This window comes from Rhinolophus sinicus, chromosome 18 (assembly GCF_057876585.1).
Source record: "Rhinolophus sinicus isolate RSI-liver-muscle chromosome 18, RSI-T2T, whole genome shotgun sequence".
Lineage (NCBI taxonomy): Eukaryota > Metazoa > Chordata > Mammalia > Chiroptera > Rhinolophidae > Rhinolophus > Rhinolophus sinicus.
In genome coordinates this window covers 94,743,146-94,758,321 of record NC_142518.1, presented here as the reverse complement: position 1 = coordinate 94,758,321, position 15,176 = coordinate 94,743,146, and the positions used below count along the sequence as shown (strand labels likewise).

General features: G+C 40.6%; 1 long non-coding RNA gene across 2 annotated transcripts in view; it reads right to left on the bottom strand.

The window, feature by feature from the left end:
- Positions 1-12,389: 12,389 nt before the first annotated feature.
- Positions 12,390-15,176, bottom strand: part of LOC141569759 (uncharacterized) — a 74,787-nt gene continuing 72,000 nt past the window's right edge. For both annotated transcript variants that reach the window (XR_012493559.2, XR_016020003.1), the window contains exon 3: positions 12,390-13,317. This is a non-coding gene — a long non-coding RNA (uncharacterized LOC141569759). The remainder of the gene's footprint in view (positions 13,318-15,176) is intronic.

The window sequence follows — 15,176 nt, the reverse complement described above, 5'->3', positions numbered from 1 at the left end:
TCCAACCGGGACACCTGGTTCGGCACCTGGGCCACTTCATTAAGCCCATTTTCCGTGTTGAGACTCAAGGCCTTGAGGAACATCCAGCCCACGCGGCTGGCTGTAGCCTTCTCCTCCTCCAGCAACCGCTCAGCCAGAGCCTGCAGGGCCCTCTCCACACTGGCCGGAGAGCCGTCCATGTCCTCCCACCCCTCCTTGGGGGTCCAACTCCTGAGAACAGTGGCCACCGAACACCATATACTGTGTGGGGGCCATACATCCTCCTGCCCAGAGTCAGACGCCATTCCTACCAGGTCGGAATCTTGCTCACCGTGCCAGGTGTCTGAGTGGGTGGAGGCCTCGGTGTAAGATGTCCACCACCCTCGGAGCTTAAGGCCGCAGCAGATCACCAAAATGAAGGTAATGCCGTCCATGGCCAAGAGGGAGGTGTGCCATCTGGAGGCTCGAGTCTCCCAGGCAGATCGTGCCTCCCGCTCCCGGCGAAGCTCCTCGTGGGCCTCCCGAAGCTGAACTTTTGTACGCATAAACTGCTCGACCATCTTTTGGTGAGTTTCGGCCGGTACCATACGCTGCTCGCTGCGCCATTTGTCGTGCGCGGAGGCCTTCCCGCCATGCCATCTTTCAGGCGGGGCGGCCTGCGGGGTCTCTGCTCCCACTCCCCACACAAGAACGCAGGATATGGTGAGACCGAAAAGGAACACCCACGGAGCAATAGGTAGGGGAGTCATACCACTATGGTCTTACTGGAGGCTGGGCCCACCGGACGCGTGACCTGCCGTCCGCTTTTCCGCCAACCGACCGACCCATGACTCTCCTCCACTCTCTCCTCTGTTCCTCTCTCTCGGCTCTCCTCTTCCGCTCTCCTCGGCCCTCCTCTTCCGCTCTCTTCGGCTCTGCTCGGCTCCTCGGCAATCCTCGGCAATCCTTCGTAGCCGCAGCAGTTATACCAGCGGCCAATCGGCTAACCGGCCACAGCCGACAGCCAATCAGCCACAGCCGACGGCCATTCACCACCCGAGCCAGCACCCTTCCACGTGAGGCCGAGAGCCTGTAAACTACTTTTTGGGGCTCTGTCCCCACAAATACCTAGGAATAAATTTAACCAAGGATATGAAAGACCTATACACTGAAAACTTGAAGACATTTTAAAAAGGAATTGAAAAAGACACAAAGAAATGGAAAGACATTCCATGTTCATGGATTGGAAGAATAACGCAGTTAAAATGGCAATCTTACCTAAAGCAATATACAGATTCAATGCAATCCCCATCAAAATCCCAATGGCATTTTTTTAAACAAATAGAACTAAAAATCATCAGATCTTCATGGAACCACAAATGACCTCAAATAGCCAAAGTAATCCTAAGAAAAAAGAACAATGCTGGAGGTATCACAGTCCCTGACTTCAGCTTGTATTTCAGGGCCACAATTATCAAAATAGTATGCTATTGGGAGAAAAACAGACACACACACCAGTGGAATAGAATTGAGAACCCAGAAATAAACCCACATAAATATGGACAGATAATTTTTGACAAAGAAGCAAAAAACATACAATGGAGAAAAGACAGCCTTTTCAAAAAATGATGCTGGGCGAATTGGAAAGCCATGTGCAAAAGAATGGAACTGGACTGCTATCTGTGACCATGTACCAAAATTAACTCAAAATGGATCAAAGACCTAAACATAAGACCTGAAACAATAAACTGCATAGAAGAAAACATAGGTACCAAACTTATGGACCTTGGGTTCAAAGAGCATTTTATGAATTTGACTCCAAAGGCAAGGGAAGTAAAAGCTAAAATTAATGAATGGGACTGTAACAAATTAAAAAGCACAGTGAAAGAAACCATCGACAAAATGAAGAGGCATCCAACTAAATGGGAGAAGATTATTGCAACCAACCCCTCTGATAAGTGGGTAATATCCAAAATATATGAGGAACTCATACAACTCAATGATACAAAACCAAACAATCCAATTAAAAAATGGGCAGAGGACCTGAAAAGACATTTCTCCAAAGAGTACATATAAATGGCAAATAGACATATGAAAAAATGCTCAACATCACTAATCATCAGAGAAATGCAAATAATAACCACAATGAGATATCACCTCACCTCAGTTAGAATGGCTATCATCAACAAGACAAATAGTAACAAGTGTTGGAGAGGCTATGGAGAAAAAGGAACCCTCATACACTGTTCCTGGGAATGCAGATTGGTGCAGCTGCTATGGAAGGCAGTGTGGAGGTTCCTCAAAAAATTAAGAATAGAATTACCATATGACCCAGCAATCCCTCTCTTGGGTATCTACCAAAAATATCTGGAAATATTTATCCATAAAGACATATGTGCTCCAATGTTCATTGCAGCTTTATTTATGGTAGCCAAGACATGGAAACAACCAAAATGTCCTTCGATAGATGAATGGATAAAGAAGTTGTGGTATATATACACAATGGAATACTATTCTGCTTTAAGAAAGGATGAAATAGTACCATTTGCGATAACACGGATGGATGTCGAGATTATAATGCTAAGTGAAATAAGTCAAACAGAAAAAGTAGAGAACCTTATGATTTCACTGATATGTGGTATATAAAACTGAAAGTAACAACAGAACAAGACAAACAAATGAAACAAAAACTCAGACACAGACAATAGTCTAGTGATTACCAGAGGGGAAGGGGGAAGGGGAGTGGTAGATGAGGGTAAAGGGGATCAAATATATGGTGATGGAAGGAGAACTGACTCTGGGTGGTGAACACACAATGTGATATATATAGATGATGTGATACAGTATTGTACACCTGAAATGTAGGTTACTTTACCAACATTTGTCACCCGAATAAACTTAATTCAAAAAGAATTGTAGGGCTTGCCCGGTGGCTCAGGTGGTTAGAGCTCCATGCTCCTAACTCCAAAGGCTGCCGGTTCGATTCCCACATGGACCAGTGGGCTCTCAACCACAAGGTTACTGGTTCAACACCTCGAGTCCCACAAGGGATGGTGGGCTCCACCCCCTGCAACTAAGATTGAACACCGCACCTTGAGCTGAGCTGCCACTGAGCTCCCGGATGGCTCAGTTGGTTGAAGCGCATCCTCTCAACCACAAGGTTGCCGGTTTGACTCCCGCAAGTGATGGTGGGCTGTGCCCCCTGCAACTAGCAACAGCAACTGGACCTGGAGCTGAGCTGCGCCCTCCACACCTAAACTGAAAGGACAACAACTTGAAGCTGAACGGCACCCTCCACAACTAAGATTGAAAGGACAACAACTTGACTTGGAAAAAAGTCCTGGAAGTACACACTGTTCCCCAATAAAGTCCTGTTCCCCCTCCCCAATAAAATATTTAAAAAGAAAAATAAAGAAAAAAAAAAAGAATTGTAACAGCCATATATGATATCAGAGGGGCAATAGATTGGGGGAGAGGGGTTACCACTTTTGTGGAGTGTAAATATCTAACTATTACATTGTTTTATACACCTAAAAAAAATAAAAAAATAAAATAAAAAAGTCAACTGGTTGTACATGTTAGCGATGTCTACAAAGTACCTTCACAGGAACACCTAGATTATTCTTTAATTAAATAACTGAGGATTATAGTCCACCCAGTTGATACATGAAAGTAAGCATGACATGTGTTATGTAATTGCACAAACTCAGTGTGCTTTAAGAAAAGCATGGGCAAAAATGTTAATTTGTTAAAGCACACTATATTTTGTGTTATAATCCTAAATCATTATAAGATAAGCATATGAGTCTTAGGAATAAAATTTCAGTTGGACAGTATTAAGGACAAAAAACACTAAACCCCACTTTCTAAGGAAAGTGTTCCTTATCTAGTGAATAAGGCTCTTGAGCAGCTATCTATTCAGTTTCATTATTGCAAGAACTATCATTATTTTAAACCACTTTTGCAGCATAAAATTTACTGCATAAAATTAGCAAGTTTCCAAGAATGGAATATTTTCATCTAAGAGACACTCATAATTCATAATTTCCTTTCTCTGATTCTACTTCTATGAGTCCCCAATCCCCGATGCCTCTGTAAGGCACCTCTGCAATTCTCTGCAATGGCAGCATCTATAACATTACCAACCAAGGTTCTCAATGGAAACACATACTTCCTTGCCTGTTCTTCACAGGCATTCATTCCTGCCACAGAATTGCAAAATAGATAGATTAGATAGATTAGATAGATGATAGATAGATAGATAGATAGATAGATAGATAGATAGATAGATAGATAGATAGATGATAGATAGAAGATGATAGATGATAGATAGATAGATAGATAGATAGATAGATAGATAGATAGATAGATAGATAGATGATAGATAGAAGATGATAGATGATAGATAGATAGATAGATAGATAGATAGATAGATAGATAGATAGATAGATAGAGGGAAATGGCTACTGTTTTTATGTTCTGATTTGAGAAACACTTGGAATGCCAAAAAAAAATAAGACTGTAGAGCAGAATGCAGCAAACTATGGTCTGCGGAATAAATATGGCCCACTCTCTGCTTTTGTAAATACAATATTATTGGAATACAGCCATACTGATTCATTTACATTTATCTAACTACAGCAGCCCAGTTCAGTGCTTGTGAAAAGGCCTGGAAAGCCTAAAATATTTACTATCCTGCCCTTTAAAGAAAAAGCTTGCCCTTCCATAGGCTATCACTATGCTAGTACTTGAAATTCTCCATTGGGAAGACATCATTTGGAGATGTTCCTATTTGTAAAGGAAAAAGCCCTGGATAGATACAATACTCCACTGTTCATAGGATCAGAAGCTTTTCTCTTCCAAATTTTAGCATAGGGCAAAAATGTACACAAGGATAGGAGGAAGAAGAGAGGAAGTTGGGCTATTGAGAGTGCTGCAGGGCAGATTATATGACTAAGGGGATGTGTGGTTTTGAACACAATTTACCCTTATAAGATACATGCAGAGAAAAGGGAGCACAGGGTGGCAAACTTGTATAGATACTATTCCCTTCAACATCTGACAAAGACAAGCCCAAACATGGAAGAATGGTATGAAGATTACTACAACAAGACTTTGGACAAATACCAAAAAGATAGAGAAAAGATTCTAGTTAAAGTGAATTCAATTAACTTCAACAAGGATTAATTGAGCACTTCATTAAACTAGCAGACAAAAGGTGGATAATCCAGCTGAGAACAGAGAACTTGATCTATTTCTGTCAGTGGGGCTACCAACCTTGAAATAATAATAGCATCCACTCTAACTGTACCTTCTCCCTCAACTACCGTATAGCCAATCAATCATCTGTCTCTTCCTTTTCATTCATTCCCAGTGCTACCAGCCTAGACCAGACCGTACTCAATCAATTCAGTCAACTAATAATCCTTTGAGTCTATGATGTATACATGAAAATATAACTGATGAAACCATATAGTACCAAAGAGAGCAACTATAAATTGAGAGGGATAAAATTTCAAAGAAGGGAGATTGCTGTGATTTGAACATGTGGATAAAAGGGGGCATCTCAAGTGAAGAGATGGGCCTAGCAATAGCGTAACATATGGAATTCCTTATTCTTATTTTACGACATAGAGTGACACTAAAGCAGAATCTAAAACTCTGCCCGTAAAGATGAGGTGGGCTATCAAGGATAGTGACCAAGGCCCTACCCAAACTATGTAATCATGAAAGAGGTGGCTGAGCATCTTTTAGATTGCCCACTTACATTTAATTAATGTGAGAAGATATGCTGATTAATGGTATCTTGTATACAGGGAGACGGTTACTTATGCCAAAGATAACAGATAACATAACTGTGTGTGGAGAAGAGGAGCAAGTGACACCCCATATACACACCCTGCAAAATGGCATCCTAGTGAAGCAAATCCAACATGAGGAAATAAAAGTGGCATCCATGTTCATATTGAGACCATGTTAAGAGATTTTGCAGTTCACACATACCTTTGTGAAATTCTTAAGAAATGAATATAATGTTATTCATTTCTGGTTTGCTTATCAAATCTGTACTAACTTCTCTACCACAAACGATGAAATATCCTGCAGGACAAATATGCAAGCCAAGTTTTGGAAAATGTCTCCTTTGCTATATCTTTCAGAAATTCAATCTAAAGAGCCACTGTCAAATACACATATGACTATGCACTTTCCCACCCAGATGTGACATACTTCCTCACCTACTCCAGCATGGTCGTCTTCATGGCAGGTAACCAATGTGAAGAAAATGAGCACTGATAAACTATTTCCCCATTGGCAATTATTTTATTGTGTTACCACATTCCTTATCACTAATGACCTCTACAAATCGTATAATGGCCTCATTAAGTATGTGAACAGGTTATCGGATGAATGCAGATACATTGAGGTGATTTGAAATTTTGAAAAAACACATTGTGCTCATCTACACTTATTACTCTTTCACAACAATGATGGATTCCCCTCACAATCCATCCCAACAAGAGCCACCACCATACATTTGAGAAACTGGTCAGTGCATGAATGATGCCAATGAACTGAACAACACTTAACAGGAGAAAGGCTGGCAATTGGGCAGTGTTTCCCAGGACAGAGGTGACTACAGACATAACAGAACATGCAGTAACAAACCCCTACTGCTATATCTCCTCCTGTCATCCAACCATCAGGATAAACACCCTCCTACATTCTCAAAATGACAATCCCGGGTCCTCACCAGAAGACATATTCTTCCTCTGAACGAGTGAAACCCATCCCAATCCCCAATAAACATGACACCCTAAGTGTGGGCAGCAGACTAAATGGCCCCCTCAAAGATGTCCACATGCTCATCCCTGGAACCTGTGAGTATATTATTATACATAGCAAAGGGGAATTAAGGTAGCGGATGGATTTAAGGCTGCTAATCAGCTGACCTTAAAATGGGAGATTATCCTAGATTATTTGAGTAGGCCCAAAGTAATCACAATCATCCTTAAAAGTGGAAGAGAGAGGGGTGGCTGGCTAGCTCAGTTGGTTAGAGCATAGTGCTGATAGCACCAAAGTTGCTGGTTCGATCCCCACATAGGCCACTGTGAGCTGTGTCTTCCTTAAAAAAAAAGTGGAAGAAGGAGAAAACACTAAAGAAACGATGGTTACCAGGAGTTGGTGGATGGGAGAAATGAGGAGATATTGGTCAAAGTGTACAAACTCCCAGTTATAAGATTAACAAGTTCTGGGGATCTCAAGTACAGCATGGTGATTATAGCTAATAATGCTAATAATATTGTATTATATACTTAAAAGTTGCTAAGAGAGGAGACCTTAATTGCTCTCACCACAAAAAAGACATTGTAATGGACAAGATACAGGTGTTAGCTAATGCTATGGTGGGCATCATTTTGCAATATATATGTGCATCAAATCAGCACGTAGCATACCTTAGACTTATATAATGTTATATGTCAATTACATCTCAATAAAGCTGGAGGTGGGAGGAAGAAATCTCCCATCCTTTTGTGTTCCAGGAAATGGCTTACTGCAAAGAATCTGCCTTTTCCATATGATGTAGGTAAGCCTTGTTCATGACCCTCTTGTTTACCTGTGACAAGGCCAGACATAACCATCCAAATTCCCATTCTTTGTCTCATCAATTGAACTGAACTGTTTGTTCCCATTGACGAATCTGGACATAATACCAACTAACTTGACTCAATCAAACTTTAGCCCAGCTTCTTCCTTCCTCACAGGTCCCTGAACTTCAACTCACTCTCAGCCTGAGCAAGCATCCTAATGCAGAACAGCCCCTCCTTAACAACCTTTCTGAAAATCAGCTGACCACGAAGAAAGACATTCCTTGATCAACTGTCCAATTATGCCACATGCTCATCCCACTCCCCCACATCTGGTTCTTTCTACCTTGTGTACTCCTTCTTATTTAAAAAACAAAACAAACAAAAAACTACTTTCTGCCTGACCTTTGAGACACTTGCAGATTCTACGGTCAGAAGACTCTCCCTATGGCAATAGTCTCCTTCCTTCCATTGCAGTAGTCCCCTTGAATAAAGTCTCTCCTTACCTAGGTCTGGATTTCTTTTTTTTTACTTGGCACAAAGTCTTTCTTGCCTTTGTTGTATAGCAGCAAACTGATTTCTCTTTGGTAATTGGAATCAATCACTCCCGTTAGTAGACTAACCCCTCTTTATGCCAGTTTGTTCAGTGGCACAAGGAGACCAAAATGTCCAGGTAGCACTCTCAACATCCAGTTTAGACATTTATGTGGCCCCAGGTGAAAGCATTCCTCCCTTGGGAACTATTATCTTCAAACAAATAAAGCATGAAATTCCTGGAATATTCGGAAGCGAAAATTGAAGACATGCGTTATTAGGTATAATAGTGAGAGGGGCCACTCCTACTCCTACCTCTTGATTTCTGAACCCATGTAGTCTGGTTATGAGGACACAGCACCACATTATGGTCTGTGATTTATAGCATAAATGGCATCCTGTGACAGTGAATCCCAACCTAGCAAGGTGTTTCCTCTTAATTGGCCCTGTAACTGAGTCTTCAGTGAGCCATTCCACCTTTCAATTAGGCCAGCTGCTTGTGGGTAATAGTGGATGGTGTAAGATCAATTATTTCCATGGGTACCAGGCCATTGCCATATTTCCTTGCTGAGAGGTGAGTTCCCTGATGAGAAGCAAAGCTGGGCAGATTGCCATGATGATAAGGCATTTTATAAGTCCATGGATGGTAATACTGGCAGAAGCATTATCGACAGGGAAGATAAACCCATACTCAGAATATATACCTTTTTCAGTGGGGACAAATGTTTGCCTCCTCTATGGTAAAAAGTTCCAGTGTAATCGATCTGCCAACAGGTGACTGGCTGATCTGCTGAGAAATGGTGTCATATCCAGAGCTCAGTGTTGATCTGTGCCATCAGCAAGTTACACACTCAGCAGTAGCTAGAACCAGGTCAACCTTCATGAGGGGAAGTCTATGTTGTTTTGCCCATACATGGCCACCATCCCTACAACCACGGCTGCTTTGTTCATAAGCTCACTGAGCAAGCAGTCAGGTGGCTGGAGAAAGAAGCTGACTGACATTCACAGAGTGCATCATTTTGTCCATCTGATACTTTCACATTCTGTGCCCATTCTGAGCTGTCTATCCACATACCTCTTCCCCAAACTTTCTCACATCCACACCCTTGACCCATTGTGCAACTGCCAGAAACAGGAGAGCCCCTTTCCTCCTGCAATGTCCCTCCAACGCCCTCTACTGGCAAAGCTCAACATTGTGCTAATTATACAGGAGAAATATTTAAATAAATTCCATCCATTATCGCAGGGCGTGTATTGACGGATGAATTTGGAGCTAAGAAACAATGCATTGATAACTGGTACAGATACCACTTCAGTATTTTAGGCTTCTGCTTGTTTGAATTAGAATCCTGTGTAACTGTTGAGTTAGTAAAATTCTGAGCCTCAATTTTCTGACCCCTGAAACATTCCCCAACCTTGGATCCATCTGTAATGTTCATGTTAAGGGCTCAATACTTGTATGTTTTCTGGAACCTATTTCCCAAATACTGAATGTAAATTGGTCACTTTAGGAGCTGGCATAATACTTAATTATCTTGCTTAATCTTGCCTAAAGTCCTTGATCCCTCATTTTCCTACCCCCACAGAACACTTGCTTCACTTAAAAAATTTTAAAACAGATTATACGTTCATTCCACAGTCATGGATGCTCCAGAAAGACAATTGGGATAGCTCATCTGCAAAGCTAAGGCTTTAAGCCTTTACTGATGAAAGAAAGACAGTGGGAATTTTTATACTAACACGTCACTCCCTTTGCCTTCAGTATTTTTGGTGTAGAGAAGGTTGACTGATTTGCTTTAGGAAAAAATAATTGGTGGCAATGAAAGTACCAGCAGCTGGCCTGATGCAACAATGACTTCCTATAGGTTAGATTTTGCTGCTATTATGGGGCCTCAACCATTGTGACAACAAGCAACTTCTGAGATGGCTCAGGCCGTCAGGTTCTCTAATACATGGTGGGTATTCTTGGGCATGATTGATGTCCTTTTATCATGGTCTACCCAGAGGGCTTAGGGCAGCAGCAAAATGACCATAAGATTGACCCCGCTTCCCATAAGCCTCTGTGTGGTTTTGAGGCAGATATTTTCCCACTCTTTTCAATCAAAAAATTCAAGCCCATTGTTTTTCAGCCCCTCTGCATACAGCATCCTGGTTCATAGGTACCATTACATAATGGACCACTTTTGGTTTGCATTAATTCCTCCCATCTTTCATAGCCCACCTTTATGTCTACTCTCACTTCATTCATTCTCCAATGCCTCTGCATTTATTTGCAACCTCCACTCAGTATTATCCCCCAGACTGCCTTTCCTCATAGTACCATATTCTAATTGCCCTTCACTTGCTTTTGTTTCTCGTTCCCTTCTCTTAACCTTCTCTTCTAGCCCATGAAAACTTTCCTTTTCTTAGTAGGCTGGTCCTCCCCAAGTGTTGGGATAATGGCAATTGCACTATAAAGGTGAATCCTTACTTACTGAAGCTCCACTCCCTTCTCATTGGTGGCATTTAGGGTCTTGTGGTGGAGAGATGGAGTTTGGATTCTGAAATCACTCCTGAGTCTTGTAGGTATAAAGCATATTTCATTGAGTCATATTGATCACTTGGATTTTGCTCAAATGGCCGCATATATTTTTTATCCATTTGGGATCATATTCATAATTCTGAGGGAGAAGTTGGAGTTCAGCAGAGAGAAGTATAGCAGGAAATGAAAAGTTTGCTAAGCAGAGACTATCCTTTAGCAATAATTATGACCATTATTGAAAATGATCATCTTCTCTATAGGATTTTCAGTTCCTCTTTTAGAAGCTTCTAATTTTCTTTTTGCCCTTTTCATTTTACAAGCAATTAACTAGAAATGAAACTAAAGTGCCAGGGATCTGAACTGTTATTCTTAAAATTGAAAACCATGAAGTCTAAGGAATAAATATGAGAATTGATAACACCTTTCATATGTTGTCTCTGTGGGTTTTGTCCTTGTTTGTGTTAGGTGGCACAATTTCTGTAAAGAAGGAAAACAAGCTACTGTGTTTGTATTAATTATCAACCACATACTAACCATTATTTTCCTAAGTTGGGGTCCAACCACCACTAAGAGAAATCTTCTCTGTGTTTGTAACTCTACCCCAAACTGTTTGCAGCTGTAGTAACAATATTCATCACAGATTTTTACTTCCATGAGGGGTAAATTCTGAAGCTGCCTTACTTTGAACGAGTTATTTAATATCTATGCCTCAGTTTCCTAATCTGTAAAAGACACAAAAAATAATTTTTTATCCCTGAATAATTGTGATGATTAAATGACACCTGTGTGAAAATACCATGTATACTCTTCAGTGTTAAACAGGTGCTAAAGATGGAGGCATCTATACTTTAGGGTTACATAATGGTTGCAAAACCAGATTTAAAAGTCATGTGGAATAACCACATGTATAAAATAATCAATTATATAAAACATTTCCTTTTCAAGTTGTTGATATCTTAGATTCTAAAGCTTTTGCTCCCCAAGGAAAGCTAGGGCTCAAAATTAATGCTTTCCAGTTTGGTATTTATCAATTCTTAAAAAAAAAAAAAAAGTGCCCTTCCTATTTCCCTCCTCCTTCCCACTCCTCTTCCCTGTGTCAAACTCCCCCCTTGTCTCTTCCAATACCATTTTTATATAGAAGTATAGGCAGTTTCTAAGTAATTTTCTTGTCTGGATTTCTGGTAAGGCTTAGGACTTATCCAGTGGTGTGCTGGAGCCAGTTCCTACTGGTACCAGATGTTTATGCACATTCCTTTCCAACTCCACAGTTAATGACATCCATTGGTAGTTTAAATTGGCCATGGTGGGATTGTTTACTCCACATGAATTGGCAAACACTACAAATCGGGTCTTTTCTTTTTGGCTTTCAGAGAGCTAGTTGTTAAATATTTCCCAGCACACATATCCCTTTTGGGTTCTTATCTGCTTAGAGAGACATTGATTTTCTTCCTGAACCAGATAAGAGTATATTTTGCTGCATATAACCAAAAACCTAATTAACAATAGTGTAAGCCTATCTGTCTCATAACAGGTACCACTGAAGGTCCTTCAGCTTTGCCTTCATTAGCAGATTGGCCTGGTGTTTTCTCCTTTTATTTTTATTAATTAAATTTATTGGGGTGACAAATGTTAGTAAAGTTACATAGGTTTCAGGTGTACAATTCTATAATACATCATCTATATATCACGTTGTGTGCTCACCACCCAGAGTCAGTTTTCTTTCTATCACCATATATTGGATCCTCTTTACCCTCATTTGCCACCCCCTCTCCCCTTACCCTCTGGTAACCACTAAACTATTGTCTGTGTCTGAGTTTTTGTTTCTTTATTTGTTTGTCTTCTTCCTTTGCTACTTTCAGTTTTATATCCCACATATGAGTGAAGTCATATGGTTCTCGACTTTTTCTGTCTGACTTATTTCACTTAACATAATAACCTCAAGATTCATCCATGTTGTTGCAAATGGCAGTATTTCGTCTTTTCTTATGGCAGAGTAGTATTCTGTTGTGTATATACACCACATCTTCTTTATCCATTCATCTATTGAAGGACATTTTGCTTGTTTCCATGGTTGCCCCTTTTAATTCAGGTATTGCACCCCCAGACAACACATTTTGCACATGGCCACCGATAGCTGCAAGATGTTCTGGCAAATGTGTGTTTAGCTTTTCAATCTCTGCAATAGAGAAAAGCAAGAGAAAAGATGGATGGGATTGAATTTCAGGGTATAAATCAGCCCCAAATCATGGTTATTTGTCCCCTGATATTAGCAAGATTCAGAGTCAGTACAAAGAATGAGTTAAAGCATGAAACGGGAAGATGCTTTTACCTTTTTTTTTTCTTCTAGAAACAGTTGTAGTACCAAATTGATTCTATGGAACATAACTTTATTTCTTTTAATGCCATAATCCATTGTATGGTGTTAGTTGCACGTGATGATTTTGACTCACATTTGTGACTGGGGATGTGAGTCTGTGTAGAGGTCATCACAGAGCCACTAGAGTTGTCTGTGTTACTCATATCCAAATGCTTTTATAACCCTTTTTGGCATCCTTGGTGAAGTCTCCTGTCAGCAATCAAACGTCCTTAGATCTTAGTCTCTGCAGTCCTAGCCAGATGATGAGGAGTCTGGTGAGACACGTCTACGGAGACTCTGACCTCTTCTCTCTGAGTCCACCTTCTGATGCACAGTATGCAGGGTTGGTTTGGTTTCCTGCTCTGCAGAGACAAGCAAGTGTGACAAGACACTTATGGTTCATGATAACCTGAGTTTGAGCTTGCTTTCCATGGCAGATTGCAATTTATAGACTTTTAAATAGGAAATATTCAAACACAAAAACTGAAAAGTAATACAAAGAAACTGTGTTCCCGTTATCTTTATACAATAGGTATCAAACCCATGGTCAATTAGATTTGATCTCTGCCCATTCCCCATTCCTACCACCTTGAGATTGTCTTGAAGCAAAACCCAAACATTGTAACATTTCACTCAAACATATGTGAATATGTAGAGAGCTTGTTTTTAAAAAGTAGGAACAGAAACCTTTATGAATGATTTTCATTGAATATGGAATGTACAGTGACTAGCTTCCTAAAGCAGAGATGCTTTCCTTCTTTGAAGGAGCAGGGTGGGTGCAGGTGCAAAAGAAAAATGATGACAGGATCTTCCTATAATATTTTATAGAAGGCATTGTCTTTTCTTTTTATCATACATATTTGTCATCTTATCTTTTTTTTTTTTAAAGATTTTATTGGGGAAGGGGAACAGGACTTTATTGGGGAACAGTGTGTACTTCCAGGACTTTTTTCCAAGTCAAGTTGTTGTCCTTTCAATCTTAGTTGTAGAGGGTGCCGTTCAGCTTCAAGTTGTCCTTTCAGTTTAGGTGTGGAGGGCGCAGCTCAGCTCCAGGTCCAGTTGCCGTTACTAGTTGCAGGGGGCACAGCCCACCATCACTTGCAGGAGTCAAAACCGGCAAACTTTTGGTTGAGAGTCCGCGCTCCAACCAACTGAGCCATCCGGGAGCTCAGTGGCAGCTCAGCTCAAGGTGCCGTGTTCAATCTTAGTTGCTGGGGGCGCTGCCCACCATCCCTTGTGGGACTCAAGGAATTGAACCAGCAACCTTGTGGTTTAGAGCCCACTGGTCCATGTGGGAATAGAACCGGCAGCCTTCGGAGTTAGGAGCATGGAGCTCTAACCACCTGAGCCACGGGGCCAGCCCCTGTCATCTTATCTTGATTATAAATTCAGTGAGGAGAGACAGTGCTTATCTTAGTCACATTATAACTTGAATTTTGCACGGTTTGGTTGTTTTTCAGGAACTCCAGACCTGTGCCATATATTGCTTATTCAGTTTTCTTTCTTTGGTGTTGGCCTCATATACATAGTTTAGTCTGTTATCTGTTGGATACCAATGTTTCAAAATGGTGTTAGTTTCTGGGCTTCAGTACTGGAAAATGAATTATAAGTATGGGGCCCTTATTTATAATTCTAACTCTGTGTTCTACCTCTTTATTAGACTATCCTAGGTTTGAGCATCTGGCAATAAGTTCCCTTCTTTATGAAGAAAAAAAAAATCAATACATGGTTAGTGGTGTTTTTCCCGATGAAATGAATGGATTAAATCAGCTTTTACCTCATTACAAAGTTTCTTTTTGAACAGTAAATGAAGGTCATGAAACCATAAGAACCGGGTGTCTTCTGGAAAAATTTAATGACCTGCTTTCATTTGAGATGAAACAGCTCCCACCAAAGTTACTTTGTTCTCTATGACCTAATCCATAACTGAAGGCTGTGCTGGTGACATCCAGCATTTGCCTTCCTTCCAGGCAGCTTGTGATAAAGTAGGCTAATGGTCAAGTAAAGTATCTTATGCTATCGAGCGTTAGGATCATACTTCATATTTTACAAAGTACTTTTTCATTATTTATTCCTCACAACCTACCTATGAGATCTCCTGGCTGTCTTATCTACCAGATTGTAGATGAAATATGACTAACCTATGTTCATAAATGTGTCAGGAAACTGCAATGAATATAGGTATTTGCTGACATACAAACACCCAGCATTTAAAATTGTC